This window comes from Carassius gibelio, chromosome A14 (genome assembly GCF_023724105.1).
Source record: "Carassius gibelio isolate Cgi1373 ecotype wild population from Czech Republic chromosome A14, carGib1.2-hapl.c, whole genome shotgun sequence".
Lineage (NCBI taxonomy): Eukaryota > Metazoa > Chordata > Actinopteri > Cypriniformes > Cyprinidae > Carassius > Carassius gibelio.
In genome coordinates this window covers 17,097,990-17,109,228 of record NC_068384.1, presented here as the reverse complement: position 1 = coordinate 17,109,228, position 11,239 = coordinate 17,097,990, and the positions used below count along the sequence as shown (strand labels likewise).

At 40.6% G+C, this 11,239-nt stretch overlaps 1 long non-coding RNA gene across 1 annotated transcript; it reads left to right on the top strand.

Annotated features, from left to right (window-relative positions):
• The first annotated feature begins 8,558 nt into the window (after positions 1–8,558).
• LOC128027683 (uncharacterized) lies at positions 8,559–9,624 on the top strand. Its single transcript, XR_008186786.1, has 2 exons — positions 8,559–8,675; positions 8,895–9,624. It is a non-coding gene; the product is annotated as an uncharacterized LOC128027683 (long non-coding RNA).
• Positions 9,625–11,239: the final 1,615 nt, after the last annotated feature.

Here is an 11,239-nt window from a genome sequence, read left to right as displayed (position 1 = left end):
CTCCATGTGAACTGGGCCTTACAGTACCAGAGACCTTTCAAGTAGTGGAAAAGGGCATAAAATGACACATCATGAAAGGTTTTCTTAAGGACAAATAACTGATTGTAACATTGGAAGTTATTTTGAGTCATTTAATGCAAATTAGGAAATGGTTAATGTGTAAAATCCGAGCTAGCAAAATATGTGTTGTAGGAATGTTTGAATGTTTGTTTTGGTTGTGGGAATGATCAAAGGTTCTTAATATGGTTTCAACATTATTTAAAGTTTAGCAGAACATTGCTAAAATGGAGACTTACATTGTCTTCAAGGGGATGCATCCCACATGTTTCATTTTAATGTGTTAATTAGTTTGTGGCTAATGTAGTTTGACTAAAATCAATAACCCAGAACATCCTGAATGCACAGCAACACTTAGCAACTTCATAGCAACAACTTAGAAAATGTCCATAACATTCTAGCTACTGCATAGCAACACCCTGGAAACACCCATGCAACTGCTCGGCAACAAAGTTTAACAACCCAGAACATCATCCTAGTAACACTATGAAAACTCAATAGGAACCACACAGCAATAATTTGGACTATAACATCCCAGTAACTGCATAACAAACAGCCTGGAAACACCCTAGAAGCTGGGGGGGAGCTATGAGAAAAGATAAACTATAAACAAAGAGAAAAACAAAAAGGCAGAGTGGCATGTAAAGAAAGAGAGAGGCTTGGGTTCACACCTGCATGCTTCACACCTGTGCACAGACCTACAGCATCACAGGATCCCGCGCTCTACCTTACCATGACAACCCTGCTGCATGTCAGCAGAAAGCCATTTTGTTTCTGACACATTTTTCTGCTCATAGATCTATAACCCTGGACACATTATTGGCCCAGACTGAATGTTCACCTCTCCACCCCCATCCATAATACTATGTCCCATTTACGGGGCCCTCAGCCAGATCGTCATGGCAACAGCACCAAAGCAAACAATGAGGCTGAAAGAAAGGAGCGCGATAAGGTGCTTTCTTAACAGAGAGAGCTAATTGGATGAGACCTTGAGTTAAAACTGTTAAAGCAAACCTCAGTAAACACACAGAATGAGGGTATACTGTGGACCTTCCATTTTACTTATGGAAAAAAAGAGAGTGTTAACAGAATGAACAAAGAGCCTGAAGAATAAAGAACATCTCCAAGGAGTAAATAATGCTGTCAGTGTGTGATTTAAGTGATTACCATTGTTTAACAGATAAACATATTTATAGAAATTAAACATTAAGGGCCCTATCTTGCACCCAGCGCAATTGACTTTGTACACCGACGCATGTGTCATTCCTATTTTGCACCCGCGCAAAGCGCGCTTTTCCCTCCACAGAAGCACGTCGCTAAACTAGTGAATGAACTTGCGCTCCCTGGGCGGTTCAGCGCAAAAAAGGAGGCGTGTTCCGGCGCAAACAATCCCTGGTGCTATTTTGCTGTTCCATTAAACAATTGCGCCACTGACCAGAAAAAACCTAGTCTAAAGTCAGTGGCGCGTTGCGCGTTGTTCATTATGCTATTTTAAGGGCGCATGCTTGACCATAATGTATAGCGTGCACAACGCGCATACACTTTGCTCATGTAAATCTACACAGATGCAACAGTTGCAAATCATAAATTGTTACACTAAAAAATATTAACACGTGAGATGACGGAAATCATTGTGGTGTGCCACGAAGATGTGAAAAAATAGGCATAAATCTAGCTTACAAATTATTCAGGCTAATTTTAATAGGCTAATTAAGGATCAGACCTGTTGGCCAAATAGTGGCAAGACATGTGTATATAAGGACATCTGACAAATTGTGGCTATTTCCTCCCACGCCTGTTTAACCGACGCTATTTTGGGTGGGTTTCTCCCATCCCCATACAACACAACTTCTCTGTCTTTCACTGCTCTTACAAGAACATTAGTCTCCTCGGCTGTGAACCGCTCCTGGCGTGCGCCTGGTAAATACGACATAATAATAGCAATCCATAATGGAACTTGCGCACCTGCTTTTAAAGGGAATGTTGGATGAAGTTCTGATTGGTTTATTTCACGTTACGCCCAAACCACACCTATGAATAATGAAGCTACTTCAGACCAACCCATTTTAGATTTGCGCCGGGCGCAAGAGCCATTTATCCCGCCGGGAAAATAGCAACAGCGCCGAGACCCGCCCACAAACTTACTTGCGCTTCGCGCTTTGACACTTGCGTTTCAGATCGTTTAAATAGGCCCCTAAGAGTAAAATGTTGCTCAAATGTTCTCTTTCATAGCATTATAATTGTGTCTACTAATTTTGTTATAAGAAATAAACACTGAATGTTGAAATGCATTTTTTTCTTATATAGACCACAGATCTTTTAGTTTTGCAACAGTTTTCTCCATATAAACATCTGAGAGCCAGATGACTTCAATAACAATGTTAGTTTGTTCTGTTTTTAAGCTTGTTGTCTTTGAAAAAGTAAATTATTAAGAAACTTGCAAGCAAGCGGTGCGACTGTTTTCAAAATTAGTAATAATCAGAAATGTTAATTGAACATAAAAAATATATTTTTTTAAAAGTTTTTAAATGAATCATAGGTTCCTCTTCAAAAACTCGAGCTGCGTAGAAAATGCTACGGGGAACACGTTTAGCGTGAGCGACACATATTATGTGTAATCTGTCTTATGGAAGAGCGTGACGTCACGAGCAGGGTGACGTAAGCGACCAGGAAGCTGTAAAAGCACATGCCGCGTAGCTGGCATCAGCTTCGTGTCTTTCAGCAAGTTCTCTGTGTGTGTATGCTATTCTGTCTTGTCAGTCTTATTTATTGTTGTTTGGCACTATTAACTCCTCAAAGAGTAAGCAATAGTCAAAGAGCAAAGCTAAGATGAGACATCTGAAAAACGAATCCAGATCGTGTTTCAGATTGTGTGTTCCTCGCTACATCACAAGTGGGGATACACACAGTTTGCCTGGGGTCTGCCTGGGATCGAAGTACATTGTTTCATCTCTTGAGGGAGCTGACTGCCTGCACTGGTGCGAGCCATTGTGGACGCTTCGACGAGTCTTTGCCAGCGTTCCTCACGGTGTCGGTCCCGCTTTCGCTGAGGTGCAGCGGCGCCTGCATTCGCTGCTTTCACAGATAGATCTGCTGGAGGGTATGGAGATGGTGTCTGTAAGCATATCCCCCTATTGCTCTGCTCCCGGGAGTTCTGGCGAGAGTAAGCCAGGACAGAGTCCATCTGTTGTTAGTAGCCCCGCTCTGGCCGGGCATAGTATGGTTCCCAGATCTGGTCTCGCTCCTCGACGGATCTCCTTGGGAGATCCCGATCAGGACATACCTACTCTCACAGGCGCAGGGCATGATAATTCACCCTTGCCCGGAGTTGTGGAAGCTGTGGGTGTGGCCCCTGAGGGGGCGCAGCGAATAGCATCCGGTTTCTCAACCGAGGTTGTTGAGACCATCCTCCAATCCAGAGCTCCCTCAACGAGGAAACTGTACGCCCTGAGGTGGAAACTCTTCACCTCATGGTGCAGAGACCATCAGCTTGACCCAGCTAACTGCCCAGTTGGTACAGTTCTGGAGTTTCTGCAAGCCAGGTTCTCTGCAGGGTTGACCCACTCCACGCTGAAGGTTTATCTGGCGGCCATTGCTGCCTACCATGTCCCTCTCGATGGTCTGTCTTTGGGAAGACACCCACTAGTTACAGATTTCCTCTGTGGTGTGCTGAGGCCTCCAATTCGGACTGTATTCCCCCTTAGGGCTTGGTTGTGGCCTCTCTGAGGAGAGTTGGAGATCTTCAGGCCCTCTTAGTGGCCCCTACTTATCTCGACTTTGCGCCTCACATGGCCAAAGCACTTATATACCCTGGAGCGGCTTGTGTTCCTAAAGTTCCCTCTGTCACACCACAACCAATAGTACTGCAGGCTTTCTGCCCTCCTCCCTTCCGGGAGTCCGGCCAGATGAAGCTAGTTGTATGTATACAGCTCGAGCGCTGGACACATACGTCCACAGAGCTGTCCTGTGGAGAAAACCGGACCAATTGTTAGTGTGCTTCGGCCCCCCTAAAAGGGGCTTTCCTGCATCTAAGCAGATTCTTAGTGGATACACACTAGGCAGGGATTTGGTAGTCTGGCAGTGTGGGCACATCGTTCCCCGTAACGTTTTCGATGCAGCTCGATTTCCTGAAGAGGAACGTCTCCAGATTACGCATGTAACCATGGTTCCTCAAGGGAACGAGACGCTGCGTCTCGATGCCATACCCCCGGCACCCCTGCCGGCACTTGCTGGTACCAGAAGCTGATGCCAGCTGCACGTCATGTGTTTTTATAGCTTTCTGGTCGCTTACGTCACCTCGCCCGTGACATCACACTTTTCCATAAAACAGATTACACATGATATTCAGAGTCGCTCACGCATAACGCATTTCCCGTAGCGTTTTCAATGCAGCGTCTCGTTCCCTCGAGGAACCATGGTTACATGCTTAAACTAGAGACATTTTTGCTCAAATAAATGCTGCCTTGGTGGGAAAAAGAGACTTATTTTAAATGTTACATTCATTATATTTGTTCAGATATTTACGCTTTTGTCATTTTTTAGATGTGTGTACATTTCTAATGTTAATTTCAACCATTTTTGTACCAAATATCCAAACATGATTTAAAAGAGACAGAATCCCACAGGAGTTAACAAATGCATCTTATTCACTTCCATCTACACAGGCCTCTAAATTATAATAATTTCCCATCTTGTGTGTTCGCATTATTCAGATTAGGCTTTGTTTGACGGTGAATTGGCTTTCCCTCCTACTTTATATTCTGTAATTAACATATGCAAATAGTCACCTTGAAGACATGATTGAGTAAATGTGTGCAGATGTGACATTGAATGTGCACTGCATGAGCAACTCAACCGTATTAATAAACAAATTCACTCTCTCAGTTACTTACATGTCAATCAACATAGCAGAGCCAATTTACAATAATAAACCTGACACACTTTCATAATGCACACAAGGATCAAAATTAACTATGTTTTCAAAATCACAAGTTTAAATCAGCAGCTTAAATTCATATTTAAAAGCAATTTTGTGTGTCTGAACTGATTACTGATAAATTACAGGAATAGATTATGATTGATGACCGCTATCACATGTCTGTTTTGGACAAAGATCCCATGGTAGCCATGGCAACCTGCCAAATTGTTATGGATCACTGAAAATACCGGAAATAATATGCCATAAGCCATGCCTGAATTCATTTCAAACATATGGGCAGCCAGGCAGGTTTGTGCAAAGATGAGCTCTAGCTGGAGACGAGTTGAGATTTATACCTCAAGGAGAGCCTGTATATATTGTCAGACATCCAGGGAATAAACATATTTTCCTTTCTGTTTAAACTCAGGTTTAAACTGAGGATTTTCAGATTGCTGTCTAATTTGTGCCTAAGTCTTAATACCTTCCAAGGAGGGCACCAAGGGACCACAATGGCCTTTGAAACCCTGTTGCTCAAACACAAACCAGTTCCATTTCCTCCTTCAAACAAAGAATAAAACAACTTAAACTGATTATAAAAGGCTCAATCAATCCACAGACTACATGCTGCAGACCAGGGGATAAGTCAGACTTAGGGGTCCCAGGCTGTTCCACTGTCAGTTGGGCCCAGCGCTTCTGACATGCCCCAGCTCCCTCGTCAGTCCTCCTGGTAAGAGATCAAACGGCGCCCCCCAAGGCGAAAGGGCCGGCTGTTCATTCATCACACTCAACAACAGACAGACTAAATCAGACTAAAGAGGTTGGTGTACCTCCTCTCTTTCCTGTCAGGAGAGGTGAATACTTGAAAGCTTTACGTGCAGGAAGCGACAGGGTGATGTTGGGATGATTATGGGGCTGAAATGGAATAAAGTGCCCTAATCCGCAGTTAATGGACTCAAGATGAGGCCACACACCTGCAGAGCATGTCTATCATCCGTCGACCACCTTTTTTCACTAGACCAGGAGAAAGCAAGTATTTAAATACAGTCTAATAGCAATAAAGAGGCCCTGGTCACTACTGATCCTATCTCTCTATCTATCTGTTTGGCTCTATGTCTCTGTCTTTCTGAACCCTTATCTTCAAAACTGGCATTTCAGATTTAAGATTTAGACAATCTTACATTACTGTGTCCCACGTCTTTCTTCACCGGTAAATTAAATCAAACAGTGACTGCAGTGAGAGCAGGAGTCAGTATCAGTGAAATCAATGTGAGCACACAATGAGGTCTCTTGTTCCCTGACCTTCATGCAGAGGTCCAAATAACCAGTTCGACCCGTTTCACCTTGTGAAAATGAAAAGGAATTTCCATAGATTGGGTCATTTAAAACTAGGTAACCAGATAATCACTGGTATATCGCATTCTTCAACTCACACCAGACTGTTGTCATTACCGTTAATGGATTTTAATAGAAATGACTTCACATAAAACCACAAATCAAGTCATCTAGTCTAATCAAGTAATGACCTAAGTCATCTTAAGATTTCTAAAAAAGATTTCCCAAGGTGTGTAGGTTTTTATAAGTTATTGCAAATTTTTATTACTTTGGCAGTTTTTAGACAATAGGTATATACATTCTGTATATATATCATTATTCGCACTAATGAACAAGTGCATGCCAATCTCATGATAGAAAAGGCTAGAATCACAGCAGAATCAGTTTAAAATGTTTATTCACAACAATCAAGCTAAAGCAAAGACTAATTACCAAGACAAATAGCATTCTGACTGGGTAACACTTTAGAATAAGGTTCCATTAGTTAATGTTAGTTAACTACTTTCGTTAACATGAACTAAGCAAGAACAATCCTTCTACAGCATTTATAAATCTTAGTTCATGTTAATTTCAACATTTACTAATGAATTATTTAAATCAAAAGTTGTGCTTGTTAACATTAGTTAATGCACTGTGAATTACCATGAACTAACAATGAATAACTGTATTTTCATTAACTAACATTAACGAAGATGAATAAATACAGTAATAAATGTATTATTCATTGTTTGTTCATGTTAATTAATACATTAACTAACATTAACTAATGGAACCTTATTCTAAAGTGTTACCTCTGACTGTATCTCCATTGGGATGCAGGGCATGGCTCATTAAATCAAGCTTGCCTGATTTTATTGGCATGTCTGGACACCCTGTTTTAAATAGCCATAACGTGCAGAATAGAGATTGCTATATTGCTATGAGTGCTGCAGAAGTCTTTCGGGCAATTCTCTTGTTCTCTTTTGGTATTCTTGTCACAGATCGTGTGTTACTCTACTGTAGCTTATACTTGAAACTTGTCATTGTGAACTGCAAATAGTGTTGCTCCTATGACAAATTGCTTGCAGCCTTCCTCATTTGTGAGTACTTTTGGATAAAACAAAATGTGCAAAATTGAACCTGCTGATATCAACATTTATTTGCACACACTATTTGCATTATTTTAGCAATTGATTAATTGGATGATTTATAACAGTTAACAGTGCAAAACACAGCAAAACTGTGCTGTTTACTAAAATTCCCTATCTTACAAGTTGGTTGCAGCAGTAGCTTGAAAGGATGCAGTTTTCTGTGATTGTACATTATTGCTCCAAAACTGCAATGTATAGGCTCTTGAAACAGCTCTTTAAAAACACTGTTCTCCATCATTTGATAAATTAAAGCTGCCATTATCACTGAAAAATGCACATTATTTAGAAAAATAATATTTAGTGTACCACCTGCTTTCTGCCGTAATACCACAAATGTTAAATGCACTATGCAAACAGATTTTTTGTTAATAAGGCAACGTCTATAATGAGCTTTTTTTACATACAAAGGCCGCATAATCATTATCTCCAAGACCAGAGTTTAAGTCTCTGGTACTTTTAATTGTGATGATTTTGGCTCACATTTAACAAAAACCCACCAATTCACTTTCGGTGCCAAAATATGCAAGTGATTGAGGCTTTGCGATTTTTTTTTTTTTTTTTTTTAGGCCTACGTGAAATTCTGCATCCATTGAATGATTTATTTATTTATTTATTTTCCACCTCGGAAGGACAACGTGAGTCGAGAAGGGCATATGGGCAGTTGCCCGGGCAACCTGGGTGTAACCCAGGCTCAAAAACCTTTGTAGTCTAAATTAGATTTAAACACAGTCATCTGAATAGCTAGATACTGTTAGAGGAAGAAATATGGAACAAATACTAAATGTATATATATGTATATATAAATATTTTCCATTTGAAATGGGTTACTTGTTAGGTAAACTAAATAGTTGAAATGTAACTTTAATTTTGATTGAGCTCTAGATCTGTGCAGGTGAGCAGCCAATCGAGCGTAATTAGGTCAAGCTGACTCCGCCCACCGAGAGATGCGGCATTAGAGAGAGAGAAAAAAACTCGAGAAACAACGTGAATTAGAAGCTGCGTAAGATCTTGATTTATTTCATTTTGAGAGAGAACGCATGTGAAAACCAAACATTGTAAGTTATTTTGCAGACATTTTGTTGATAAATAAGTTTTATTTCAAACTACTCACTTACTTACATTTTGTTGATTATGTGACCGTCGTCACGCTGAATTCCAGTGGAGTAGGCCATCATTGCGTCATCCGAGAGAAACCTGGAAAAAAAACAGAGAAATATCATTAATACACGAGGGAATCGGTGAGTTAGTAAAAATAAATAATTAATGTTTAGTATATATGTTAAAAAAAAAAAATAGCGATTCAAGGGTGTATTGGTGTAACTGGAAGGAAAGAGGTGTTCAGTGAATGTACACGCTGTTATAAAAAATATGTACAGACATGTAAAGATTGTGTAGATTTAGTGAAATGTATGTAAAGTGAGGATTGATTAAGAATGTTGTTTTGTGTTTGTGCACAGGCCAGTTTTGTTATTTTAGAAATCTAGAATCTGGATTTTTTTCAATTCATGAAGATGGCGAGCCAACCGTAAATCGATCAGAAACAACTATCCTTTGTCTTTTTGGACATCTGTATCACTTCACTTTCGGCAGGACATCGCGTCTGATTTTTTTCTTTTGAGGTTTGAAACATCTGACATTTTCATTTTTCCTTTTGAGCATTGGATCACTGATTTAAAGGAACTGAGGAGACAATATCATTCTTTATTGTTCAGACTGACATTTTGTTTGAACTGTGCATTCAAGAATTACTGATACTGCATTGATACGCATTCATTTAGACTTTGTTTCGTATAAACAAGTGTTTACAGTGGACATTTGTACGTGTGACTAAACACAAGTCCTGACATTCGTGTTTATTTTATATTTACTGATCTTGAGTATACATTTGAGTTGTGTACATAAAAAAGGAGATCAGAAATTGAATGTTTATTACAATTTAATTTGCATTGGAGAGAAGAATTTTCTATGTCAAGGGTTAAATTTCAAATTCATTTAGCTTAATTGGTAAAAAGTAATATTTAAAGCAGATTTAATATTTCTTTTTTTGGTTTTATTTTTTTTTTGTTTGTTCTTGTTATTTTTGCCCTTTATGCAGTGTCATTGATATTTTTTTTCCCAACCAGTGTATCCTATCAATCGCGCTTACAAGTCAATTTTATCCAATATAAAGGTGCGCATTTACATCTATGTGTGTGTGTGTGTCTCGCCTCTTACGAGTTTCAGTCTCTTCTGATTGGGTCCTGATTTGCGAATTACAGTTTACCTACAATAACTGTTAAACCTTAGTGAGTTATTGTTTTCCCTAATATATGAGTTAACCCCTCTGTTTCATTTTACAAGACAAGGGTTACACTCATTTGTGGCGAGCCAGCCCAGGAGACGAGGCAAAGGGAACCACACACACATAATTACTATAATTCACTTATAGTTCCTGTCTTGAAAAAAAAAAAAAAAAGGTAACCGTTTTCAGTGGTTGTAGATATAGCGAAGTGAACAAATAGAACAAAATGGAGGTTGTAGAAAAAGAGTGCGTGAAAGTCCCAAATGCTATTTTAATTAATGGCATAACCGGAACCGAAACAGATGAGGAAATATTGGACTATGTGAAGCGGTACGGGTCAATAAATAGAACAATCCTAGTAAGCGATCCTAGCTTAGAGACAGAGAAGTCTTTAATAGTTGAATTCAACTCAGGACTAGCAGTGCAAACCCTACGGGCAGAGCTTCCCTACGTCCAACAAGCCCAAAATGATCCTGATGTCTCTTTCTGTGTTACAGCCCTGTCAGATACTTATGTTCAGAAGCTGGGAAAGACCACAACCCAGACTTACCTCAGTGAGTTGGAAACTTTGGCGAGACATAGTGGGGAAAGTTTTGAGGATGTTCTGAGGGGCATGTTAGTCTATATTCAAGAGGCAGTTGTGCCAAAACCATGTGCTGAGCCCACCCTTGTCGAAAATGATGACACTTTACGTCCCCACTCGGCAGATCCACCTCAAACTGATTCCACTCCTAGGCAGTCCAGAGTGCCAGCAAGTGCTACACGACCTCACACAGTTCCAGCAGTAGCTGCAGCGCCATGCTCAGAATCTCCACCACTCACGGTCACTGATTTAAATCCACCTGCAGTACAAAAAGTTGTAGTGGAGCATCTGGTGCGCACTAGTGACCTTGCGATATCTGGGAACTCACCTTTGCGACTCCGTGCATTCTCCGGGCGAACTCCCAGCCCACCGAATGAGGTTAACTATGAAACCTGGCGTACCAGTGCTGAACTTCTCCTTCAAGACCCAATGGTCTCAGATTTACACCGAGTACGCAGAATCTGTGAGAGTCTTCTATCTCCAGCAGCAGACATTGTAAAATCCCTCGGTTCTACAGCATCACCTTCAGCTTACATTCAGCTCCTTGATTCTGCCTTTGCACCCATCGAAGATGGTGACGAATTATTTGCCCAATTTCTGAACACATTTCAGAACCCTGGTGAAAAGCCATCCGCTTATTTACAGCGATTACACGTGGCCTTACAGACCACCATGCGACGTGGTGGAGTGCTTAGCTCAGAGATCAATAGGCATTTGCTTAAACAGTTTTGTCGAGGATGCTGGGAAAGCTCCCTGCTTTTAGAGTTGCAATTAGAGCAGAAAAAGAACTCGCCACCATCCTTTGCCGAGCTAATGACAATGTTACGTGTTGAGGAAAACAAACACGCTTCAAAAAGTGTGCGGATGAAACAGCAATTGGGAACTTCTAAGCAACGTGTAGTAGTACAATCTCAGACAGCTATCGGAGATGACGTGAC